Source organism: Phoca vitulina, unplaced genomic scaffold (genome assembly GCF_004348235.1).
Source record: "Phoca vitulina isolate PV1807 unplaced genomic scaffold, GSC_HSeal_1.0 scaffold21, whole genome shotgun sequence".
Taxonomy (NCBI): Eukaryota; Metazoa; Chordata; class Mammalia; order Carnivora; family Phocidae; genus Phoca; species Phoca vitulina.
Window position 1 is genome coordinate 10499883 of NW_022589724.1, and position 12205 is coordinate 10512087.

The window sequence follows — 12205 nt, forward strand, 5'->3', positions numbered from 1 at the left end:
CTCCCGGGCGGGCGGCCTGAGCTTGCCGCTGAGGGGCCGCTCCCGACGGCCGGCCGCGGGCGGCCCCGGAGCTGCGGGGGGGCGCGGGCTGCGGGCTGCTCCCGCGCCGCGCGCCGGCCGAGAGCCAGCCGAGCAGGGCGCCTGCGTGTTCCCGGCGCGCTCGCTCCCACTCGCCGCGCCGCGCCCGGGGCCGGAGGAGGCCCCGCCGAGCGCCGGCTCCCGAGGCGCCTTTTCCTGCGCCCGCAGCCCCCGCCTCCCACCTGGGAGGCTGCACCTCCAGCCGCCGCCACCGCCGCCGGGACTGCAGCACGCCCTCCTCCCTCGGGGCTGCGCCGGGTAATTGCAAACCGAGGCTGTGCTGCCCCCTGCCGGCCCGAGCGCCCCCTGTTGCTGTAGGTGTGCTCACGTGTGTACACGTAGGTGAGCACACACGTGTTTCCGGCACCCCGAGCCCCGAGCCCTGCAGCCGCCCCAGAGTCTCCCCCTGCCTAGTGTGGAAAGCGGGGCTGCCTGCCCTGCGGGAAGCCTTGTCCCGGAGGCCAGAGAGGGAGGGAGAGAATAGCGTTCAGTGAAGGCCCTACTGGGCCCTCAGTTTCCCCTTTTGGAAAAGGAGAGAGGAGCACTAGATGATCAACAACGTCCCTGCTAAATTAGGTTCTGTCCGTTTAAGATCTCAGAGCTGGAAGGGCCCTTTTAGCCATACCAGTCCAATGGACTCGTTCCAAACAAAGAAATTGAGGTCGGGCAAGGAGGGGGGAGTACTTTTCCAACCTACTCCACAGGGGAAAAAGACAACACCTTTCCTCAAGAAGCGTGTGTCCAATATTGAGGCAGAGGGCTGCACAAATAACTAGCCATAACTGGAAAGTCTGGTAAAGGTCGGAAGCAGAGAGAAGTGCTTACAAACAATGCCCCTCAGGTATAGGAGTTCAAGCCCTGCTTCAGGGAGAAGTGGGTCGTCCAGTGTTGCTGGAAGGAATGTTGGGGAAGACCAGGTTGAAAGGAGGGCAGGCCTCTCCAGAACAATAACACTGCTTTGTGTGTGTGTGTGTGCGCGCCTGGCACTGTGCTCAGTAAGCCCTTTGCATTCATCATCCCGCTTAATCCTCGGAATAACCTGGTTCTACAGCCGGTCTTAGCCCCATTGTACAGAGGAGGGAATTGAAGCTTAGAGCACTTAAGAGACTTGCTCCAGATTTCACGGTTAGCGGGGGCTCATTTGCAGGGCTTCAGAGCTCCTAACCACGGCCAGGTGGAGGCATGTGGCAGGACTGGCAAACAATGAAGGTTCCCGAGAGGCCTGGAAGGAGGCGGTGGCACAGCAGAAGGGACAGAGGAAGAGGGAGGGATGAATTCAGGCAGCGTCCCAGACATAGACATTGACTGAGGATCAGGTGCTGTCTTAGGTGATTTCATGGATGTTTTCATTAATCCGCACTCCAACCCTTCCAGGTAGTTCTGTTTATCCCGGTTGACTTAGGTGGAGTTTGGGGCTTAGAGGAGTAATATCCTTGCCTGAGGGCTCAGAGCTGCTGGCCGGCAGCTGCCGGGCCTTGACTTGTTGGGTAGTGTTCTCGGTACACCCTCCAGGGCCCTACCACGTGACACTGTCCTATGAGGGGCACCTGCAATCAGCCTTCAGGTACCCACTCTGCTCCCCTTCCCCCAAGACTCCACTTAATAGAATACCGTTAGCAAGTGGGTGTTCAGAGGTAGCCCAGTCGGCTTACTGGTTTCCAAGGACAGCTCATTTCCTACTGGCTAGCCCAGAAGTACTACAGTAGTACAAAGATGTCCACATCCAGAGCCCCTTTGCAGATATGATTAAATTAAGGAGTTTGAGGTGGGGAGATGATCCTGGATGATCTGGGTGGCCCCAGTCTAATCCCAAGGGTCCTTATAAAAGGGAGGCAGGAGGGTCAGAGTCGGAGAGAGTGATGTGGCATTGGCAGCAGAAGTCAAAGTGATGGGTCCAGGGGCCAAGGAATGCAGGCAGCTGCTAGAAGCTGGAAAAGGTAAGGACCAGATAATCTCCTAGATATCCCAGAAGGAATGCAGGCTTTGAATTTAGCTTATAAAAATCCATCTCAAACTCTGACTTCCTGAATTGTACAATAGTATATTTGTATTGTTTCAAGCCACTAAGTTTGTGAGAATTTATTTCAGCTGTGATAGGAAACAAATACAAAGGCAGTATTAAATCCTATCAGTCTGGTGCATTACAGTTTTCAAAACCACCCCTCCATAGGGAGCATCATTCAGTTTGTGATTATTCGCTATCATTGTCTCCTGCTAGACACCAATCTCTGGAAGGACAGGGCTTTTTCTTATTCATCATTATAGTCCCACCTAGCACTTAGATTGCTGTCTGGTAAGTAGTCGGTGCTCAACAAAACAAAACAAACAAACAAACAAAAACCCCACTTGCTGAATGAATTCAGGATCTCATTTCATTTTCCTATGGCTCTATGGGGTAGGAATTGCTCTTGCCTTGTAGAGACGGGGAAGATGAGCGCTGGAGTACAGCCTGAGCTCCCACTCCTGTCTCCTGACTGCAGATCCCACGTGCTAACCCGCTCCTGACAGCGCCGCATCATCGAGAATCCCATGGGCCCACCACGTGGCTTTAGGGCTACCTCCACCTCCTCTGTCTCCGGTGCTGTCACCTACTGGATCTCATTCAGTCCTCATCACTAGAGTGGTTCAAGCACTCTTTTCTCTACCACACAGAGCAGAAACAGAGGCTCAGGCCTTCCTTTGATTAAATTTCACGTCACTCAATTTCAACCTGAGAATTTCAACATATGATGAGCCAGTTTGCATAGTTTGCATTTCGTCTGCTCATAGTGCTATGTATTTCAAAATAGTGATTGCTCTTTCTTCATCTTTGCCTTTTGGACCTAGAAGTCTTGTTATCTGAGGTCTATAACCAGCCCTTCAAAAATGTTAATTGCCCTTTCTCAGCCCTCCTCTGTGCTCAGCGTGAACAGGCCAGAACTGCACATGTACCCTGTTTGCCAACGTATCACTCTTTAAGGAGCCTTTCTGTCCTCAAACCATTATGCAGAAGCCCCAGTGTTTTACCTTGCATTTCTTTCTAGAACCATCTCGAGCTGGAGTTCCCAAGAAACAGTCTACGCTAAATGCTAAGTCCTTTTCTTGGTCATCACAGTAGCTTGACTTCCTCAGTTTCCTGGGCAGTATTTGGAGTTTGGTCCCTAGAGTCATCTCCTTGCCTTGTCCTCATTAAAGCTCAGCTCCCACTTCTTCACCCACCTCCTCAGGTCCACGAGAACTCCCGCCACAGTCCTTGCCATCACTACTCCAGGTGCTCCGTGTCATCCGCAAACCTTGGAGAGTTCCTCATGCACTCCCTTCCTCCAGAGTAGTTTTACATGTTAATTAAACAGCCCTGAGCCCTGTCTCTAAGGAACTCCTTTCACAAATGTGCCATTTATCCCTATCCTTTGTTTCCTGGCTCCTTTCCTAGACTCAATAAAATTGTGCCCTCATTCCATCAGACTCCTTTCTTCATAGAACAAGATCACACTTCAGTATATGTTCTTATTGGCTCTCTTGTAAAGTTTTCCCTCCATAGGCACTTACTGAGACCTTACTATGTACCACAAAGCCTTCCCTACCCTTTCTAGTGTTTGATAAATGTCCGCTTCATCTTTCTGGTATCGTTCCACAATAATGGTAGCTAGCATTAATTACAGACTGTGTAGTGGGCAGCCGCTGTGGTTTCTGCCAGCCTCCACTTGGCTTGTTTGGGTTACTTTGCAAACTATTAACCTGCACTCAGAGGCCTGGTGGTCTAGGTCAAACTGACCCCATCCCTTGGCTCAGGTTTGGTGCCTGATCAGGCCTGGCTAATCAGAGCACCGCATTTCCCAGAGGCCTGTTACTGGCTCAAGAATAGGCAGTAACCCAAGTCAGGCCAATGGAGGTCAGTCCAGGACCTCTTGTTGAGATTATTTGGAACCAGCAGTCTTATGCCTGGGGACCTGCTTGCTGTGGGCCACCTTGACACCACACGGGGAAAGCCTGAGGATGATAACAATGCAAGGAGAAGCAGAGCCAAGAGATGGAGAGACATCAATTTCTTTTTTTTTTAAGATTTTATTTATTTATTTGACAGAGAGATAGAGAGAAAGCACAAGTAGGCAGAGAGGCAGGCAGAGGGAGAGGGAGAAGCAGACTCCCCACTGAGCAGGGAGCCTGACATGGGACTTGATCCCAGGACCCTGGGATCACGACCTGAGCTGAAGGCAGCCACTTAACCGACTGAGCCACCCAGGCGCCCCATGAGAGACATCAATTTCTGATGTCTATTTGATTTTGGCTACCTGGATCCAGCCATGTCTGAATCTACCCCCTGGGATTTACAATTTAAGGAGTGACTCAGATTAGACTGATGATTTTCCAGGTCCCAGATCTTTCCTCCGCTTCATTTGATCTCTTTCCAATGCATAAGCATTGTTTTTGAATAGACACTCACTTTATTCATTCTTTAAAGGACTCATCTTCAAGCAAATGACTAGCAAGGCGATACTCATCACTGAATAGTACAGAAATAAGTGGAGAGTTAACAAATCATCTAAATTTTTAGATACAGAAATGGCAATGACAAAAGGACTCGGTGACTACAACTGAGTCCCAAATTCATATTTTTAGCCAATCCTTTCCCCCTGCTCCAGATCATATTTCTGACTTCTCCTCAACATTGAATCCCTAGATCTCCATTCCAAATGTCTACTATCCAGGCCTCTGTCTAGGCTCAAAAGATCGACATCTGGAGAGAAAAAAGAGTGTTCCCCACTTCCCTGATGCCAGCCCTAGCATGGGTTTCCTTTCTGAGGACCTGTTTTGTCCCTAGAGGATATGCATCCTGCTTTGGGAAAACACGGGTGGCCCTGATGTGATATAGCCCTAACGTTCCGATTGCAGATGCACACAGAGAGCAGAAAGGGGGCATTTTTATAGAGCTTGCCCACTCTGCTGCCTTCCTGTCTACATCCCCAATGTTACTGCTCTTTCTGGACATTCCTGAGGAGTTTGTCTTTCTCTTACTCTCTTAGCCAGCTGCTTACTGTTAATTCTTTTCTATCCAGTGCTTTAAAATCAGTGCTGTCCAATAGAACTTTCTCCAGTGAAACATTCTTTTCTTTTTTTTTTTTTTAGATTTTATTTATTTATTTGAGAGAGAGAGAGAGAGAGCACAAGTAGGAGGAGCCGCAGAGAGAAGGAGAAGCAGGCTCCCCGCTGAGCAGGGAGCTCGACTCAGGGCTCTATCCCAGGACTCTGAGGACCAGGACCTGAGTCAAAGGCAGACGTTTAACCGACTGAGCCACCCAGGTGCCCCTACAGTGATACATTCTATATTTGTGCTAATATGACAGCCACTAACCACATGTGACTATTGAGCACTTGCAAGGTAGCTAGTGCAACTAAGGAACTAAATATTTCATTTTGTTGCACTTAAATTGAAATAGCTCTTCGTGGTCACCATAGCAGACAGTGCAGGACCAGACATCACCCCTACCCATCACCAGCAGCTGGGTTCATCTGCCTAATCTCTGCTCCTCTCCTGCCAGGAGAGTCTAGTTCGATACTGTGACCCCTTTTGCTCTGTCCTAGACTACTGGCGTTAGCCTTCCCATGCCCAGCCAAGTCACCAGATGATAGCTCTGATCCTCTTTGCCATCAAGTAAAAAACAAAACAAAACAAACAAAACCCATCTTCTGTCAAGTCGGTCAAAACCAAGGTAAATTGTGCTTTTGCGGAAAAGCCCTTGGCAGCTGGGCTGGTGGCGGAGGCGACGGTGCTTTTGAAGTCCTGCTCCAGCTCAGAGCGCAGTGTGGACACAGTGTGGAAGCAGTATTCTAGTAAGCGAGGCTTCCGTGACTCACCTGGGTTAACGCCATACAACCGAGGAGCCACAGACACCAAAGGAACCCTCCCCATCACCTCCTTCTCTGTGGTCGGCTTCAAGTCCTAGTTCAAGCCAAGGAAAGCGAGAATTTGCGGAAAGAGAAGGGAGTGGGTAGGGTCAGATGCAAGGCAGGGAAGGCTTAAGAGGAACGAGGTCGGGGGGTGGGGGGCTTCTGAAGTGGGCTAGCTGGGGACAGCTGTGGCCTCGGTGACCTTGCGGGCAGTGCCGACGTGGAAGCAGTGAATGGATTAGATGGTTTAAGAGAAAATGCGAGCAGGGACGTGGAGATGGTAGATCCAGACCGCTCGTTTTTAAAAGCTTAGCATTGAAGGAGACAGCGAGTGTCACAGAACAAACATGGTACTTCTGCTGGAGTCTTGTCCCAGACTCACTTTTCTCATCTGTAAAACGGGCAAGTACAACCCATACTACCAACCTCAAAGAGCATCTGCGGGGGAAGGAGTAAATGGCATTTTGTGAAGCTGAGCAGAGAGGAGCTGGGAGGAGCTGAAAAGTGACAAATCCTTCTCAGAGGCACCCTGCTTTTCCTTCCCAAGGGAATCATAGAAAGGATACTATTTCTCTGTGCTGCGCAGGTTAATAAACCATAAACTTATGGTTTATTAAGTGCTGTCACAGACATGACCGCATTTAATGACTCTGCATGACAATCCCGGTTCATAGGTGAGGAAACAGGGGCACAGAGACGTTGTGGGACGTGCCTGAGGCCACAGAGCTGGTGAGGCAGCTCGCCAGGACTGGAAGCCCTGGATCCCACGGCTATCTGGCCTGGCCCTCTCCAAACTGCAGCCCGCCCTTGCCCGCGGCCATGGCAGCTCCCGCCCTCCCTGACTCACTGGGAGGGGGCCCTGTGCTTCTGAGTCCCCAGAGCCAGTTTCTGACCCCTGAGACTCCGCCCTCTTTTTCCTCCCTTCGTCCCCTCCCCCCCTCTCCCTTTTGATGAAGCTATGAGACATAAAGGCAGGGATTTGGATGACATTAAGATGGAAGTCACTGCAGGCCTGCCCTGCCCTGCCACTCCCCGGAGCCTGGGCGATTCCCAGGGAAAACAGGCAGCGAGGGCATTGGTGGTGGAGACAAGCTGGGCTTTGTTTGGGTTTTGCTGGGCTTGCCCAGCACCCAGGGCCCTCTGAGAAAGCTGAGATGGAGCCCAAGGCCTAGCCTGAAGGCCTAAGACTCTGTCTCTCTCTCTCTCTTTCACGGTCTCTCTCTCCCCCTAAAGCCCCCCTTGTTTGTGGGATGTTTTCTCCTAGCCAGGAACCAACTCCAGATACAAAGGCAGCACATTAAGTGGGGGCGGAAGGAAGAGAGGAACACATTCCTGTGTCATTTTTTTATGGCCCGTGACCCCACACACAAGTGACCTTGACCTAACCGTCGCCCTGGAACCTGACCAATCAGATTAGTATTCCATCTTCTTCAGGCGGAGAGCAGAGGGGTGCCAAGGAGACTTTCCTGGTGTGGGGGGAGCAGAGCAGGGCCTTTCTCGGCCGACGATAGCCGTCCAAGCTAGAAACGTCCAGCCCTCCTTCTCCCTCATCCCTTGACCTCCGTACCCTGCCAACCCCTTTCCACAGCCACTACCTGATCCCCTGGACCACTGCATCTCTCCCCTGCCATCTGCGATCTCTCCCTCTCCAGTCCACCCTTTACCCAGCGCCCGAGCCACCGGCCATTCTGAAAAGGAAACGGGCCACGCCGTTTCCCTATTTATCATCTCTCAGTAAGGCTGATGACAAGGGACACTGGATAAAATGACAGTCCCAGGAGTGTGGCAGGGGGCCTGGAGCCATCTATGTTTGCTATCTGGACAAATTCCACATACAGATTTTTAGCCGGCCTCTATTTATTTGCTGGGGAGGCAGAACAGGTTTTAAACCAGACTTACCCTGACATTTGGAGGCCTTGTCTTTCAGTAGCTCCCCATTACCGACAGGGAAAAGGCCTTCTTAGTCTGGCCCTGCCTGCTGCCGCAGCCCCACTATCACTTCACCCCCTTCCCCATTCTGAATTCTAAATTATTGCCTTTCTTCAGACACCCAAAGGCACCTTTTGAGCCTTTATATGCAAATCCATCCCTCTCCAATACATTCTCCCACCTTCGCACCGGCAAACTCTTATTCACCCTTCAGAACCCAGATGGGCCCCCCTGGTAAGGTCTCTCTGACCCTCTCTAGATAGACCTGGTTGTTTCCCTGTCATCTGAGGGTGCCATATGCGCATATATCTCCCTCTGCCACACAAATGGGGCAGCCTCTCTGTGCTGAGAGACCTTCGGCCCTTAGCAGTTACGGATGATGGCAGCGTGGGCTAGCGTGCAGAAAGAGGAAAAAGGTAAACCCAATATAATGTGGTGAGTGATGGGCTATTGGGGCAAGGGAGCCAGGTGCCAGGTGGCTCCTAGGTTTGGGGCTGGTGAGTCCTCTTCTCTCCCAGATTAAGATCTCCTTGAAGGGGAAGCATGTCTTGTTTACCCATTCATCCCCTGCTCCAGTGAGCACCCAGTCGTGGGAATTCCAACAGAATGGGGTAGGCCTGAGCCTGCTGGGAAACCAGTATTCGTGACACCAGCCAGGATCCAGGCCTGAGGAAGAGGCAGGGTACCTGGTGAGTGGTCCTGGGCATGTGTTCAAGAACATTCATGACAGGTTACTTCAGTTGTTGGCTATCTGCCCCAAACCTGCTCCCCAACTGCTCTAGGGGGACCAATGCCCACTGGAAGCTACAACGGTTGGGGTTTAAGAAAGTAACTTCGAGACCCAGCTTTACCCCTGCCCACTACCCTGACTTTAAGTTAAGTGATTTCTTCTCCCCAGGCCTTTTTGTCCTGATGGTGTGCTCACTCCTGCTGTCTCTCTCTATATCCCTCTTTGTCTCTCTCTGTCTCTGTCTCTGTCTCTGTCTCTCTCTCTCACACACACACACACACACACAATGGCTGGCACACATATGTGTGTGTGAGACCACAGTCACCAAGCAGAGCCATCCAGAAGCATGGTTCAGAGGTTCTTTTGAATCCTTGCTGTGTGGCCTAGGGCACAGAATCTGAGCCCTCACTCCTTAGCCTCTCATCTGTTTACAGGGCATAATAATAGTATTGACCTCACAGGCCTGGTGCGAGGAAGAAAGGACATGAAGTATGCCAACTATGTCTGGTAAGGACCCAATACATGTGACTTGTTATTGTTAGCATTTCTCTTCCTGTAATTATCGATAATTTTATACCCATTAAAAAAAAATAGAAACCTTCTGGGCCAGAGCCTGGCTGGCGGGGCAGGCAGCCCAGGGGAGGCCAGGGGCCCAGAGCCTTGGGCACGGGAGTGGAAGTGAAGTCTGTGGCCCAGGGCCTTTGGTGCAGGGACTGGAGAGAGGAGAGAAGAGAAAGAATTTGAGAAGAAATGGAGCCAGAAAGAAAGAAGGAGAGGGAGAAAGCCACCGTGGTGGCCAGGGAAGCAGCTCCCAGTGAACAGAAACCCTGCAAACCGGTCTGGGCAGTCCCGGAGCCAGGCCCCGGTCAGCTGGTGTGGCCGCATCCAGAAGGTGCAGCGGCCTGTGCTGGGGCTGCCCCCGGGCCGTGCCTGAGGCCTACTTGCTCGCCCCACCCGGGAGGCAGGTCAGGGGCCCTCCAGGCCTGGTCGATGACAGCCTTTCTGGGTCTGGGAGAGAAAGACTGCTTTAAAGAAAACTGGGGCACACACTCTACTACAAAAAAGGCACACTGCTTGAAATCTGACAGAGCCGGATTCAGACTCTGCTCCAGCCAGGGCACCAAGACCATTTAAGTCGGGAAGCCAGTGTTATCGATAAATGGGCTGCGAAAACAGGACATCTGCCAGCAAAAGAACGAAGTTGGACCCTTATGTTACACCATATGCAAAAATTAACTCAAAGTGGACCAAAGACCTAAACCTAAAAACCCCAGACTATAAACCTCTGACAAAGGTAGTTTTCGGGGGGCACCTGGGTGGCTCAGTCAGTTCAGTGACTGACTCTTGATTTCAGCTCAGGTTATGATCTCAGGGTCATGAGATCGAGCCCCGGGTAGGGCTCCCCTCTCAGCGGGGAGTCTGCTTGAGGATTCTCCCTCCCTCCCTTTGTCCCTCCCCCCACCCACGCACACACATACTCTCTCTCGCTCTCAAAATAAATAAATAAATCTTTAAAAAGGAAGATATTGTGTGTGTTTCATCACTGTGTATTGGTGGCTGAAGTGGAGTGACTGAGGGATGTCATGTTTTGCCCCACTTCCGTCAGCCATACTGACTTTAGTATGGGTATGACCTCTAGGCCAGGGCAGGGCATCTCAAAGTACCTCCTCCAGGACACCATCCCTTCAGCATGCTTCAGCACAAGGGTCATACGGCAGGCGAAATAGGTGTGGAAAAGGTACCTCATACATTCTTCTCTTGGAAGGTCACCCAAACCTTTGTTAAAGGAGTGTTAAAGGCCCTGAGAAGTCCTTCAGTTAAGAAATTGGTTTAATTTTCTTTAATCCGGTTGTCTTAACCTTTATAAAGACATGGTTCCTGGACGAGTATGTGTACCAGTCCTTGCGTGCAAAACACCCTGGAACCACAATAGGGATTTCACTACAATGGGAAGAGATTGCCTTTCTGATGGGGGGTGGGGTGGGGGTAGGGGGGTGGACTTTAGGATGCTGCCACTGGAAATATTTAAAGCTGTGTTGTACTTTTGAAAATAGAAGGGAGAAAAGGAGAAAAAGAAAAATAGCAGGAGAAGGGGGTGTCTAGATGACATTACTTTTGGAAACTCAGAGAGAACAGAAACCACAGATAGTAAACACACCGATGGGAAACATTATCTTAATGATTATCTTAACTATAATCAAAGATAATGCAAATTAAAGCAGACTTCAGGCACTTTCAGATGTTTACTAAAGAAATACAGGGAAGATGAGGAGGGAAATGCAAAATAATAGCCCCAGTGCAGGCAAGGTTGTGGTGAAACTGACATGCTCACTTAATCAATGACACAACCCGTTGGGAAGGCAATCTGTAGCGAGAACCACAAAGATCTCTTTGACTATTAACCCCACTACTAGCAATCTATCCTAAGGAAATATTAAATTGAAAGCCTTACACTGAATTACTCCCAACAATAGCAAAATGCTGGCTGTCTCTGATGTTAAAGTTTCAAATGGGAAATGTGAGGCTAGGTAGAATCGTCCTATCGAAGGTGACTAAGTACCTATGGAATTAAAACAAACCGGATATCAGTGCGTTTGAGTTTCCTGAGGAATTTTAAAAACACAGATTCCAAGGCTCTACCCCATTTGTGCAAAATGGCTGAGAGCTCGCTCTCTGAGCCACTACATTTGCCTGCTTCCCTCTCAACCCCCACCTGCCATTTCTGTTTCCAGTTTAGTGTCCAGAGAGAGGGAACCTACATGGAGGACATTCTTCTGTGCCAGGTCATAGATCACTGGCCAGCCAATGAAGCTGGCTGCCCTGGAGTCAATGCCCAGCCCTGATCCAACCAGCTGTAGGTGGTTACCAGAATAGTACAAAACACCGTCCCCTATGTCTACTTGCCTCTCTCTTCTCAGCAGGGCCTTATGCATGGGACAATTCTGGATTGCAAAGGCTACCGTGAAAACATCTGTGGTTCTTGGAGGTGGGGGAGGGGCGCAGGGAGCTGATTATGTAATTCCAAATTTCCAGTTGATAAGAAATCAGGCTGAATCTTTGGATTGGGTCACAATAGAAAATCTCAGCAAGCGAGCCTGCCTTTCTGGGCCAAGTGCTCTGACAGAGAGAAATAAATATTCTATAGCCATTTAATTAACAACCCCTGAGACAATTAGCAAACATAACCTCCAATAGTATGGACTTTTCCTCCTATAAATTTCAGAAAGGTTGCTTTTGCTCATGTCAGGGTTTTAAAGTAGCACTTTCCCAAATTATTTTAGCAAATTAGCAGTTTGGAGTATCACGCTCAGCTTCAGCAATCCTTGCCAACCTCATCCCGCTCCGAGAAAGCCATGCTCAGTCTTTTCAAAGCAGATAGTGTAATGTTGCTTCTTGCTGAAGTTTGGCCAGTGGGGTAGGGTTAACCGAGGGGAGGCCTCGGCAATGAAGCTGCTAGAGGTTGAACAAGGAGAAGCTGAAGGTCAGAAAAGCAAGAAAAAAGAGAAGACCAGGAGGACTGAAGCTGCCCTCCCTCCCTTAGCTTCTCGAGGTCAGAGAACTTCATGCTGTGCTGTCTAATATGACAGCCACCAGCCACTT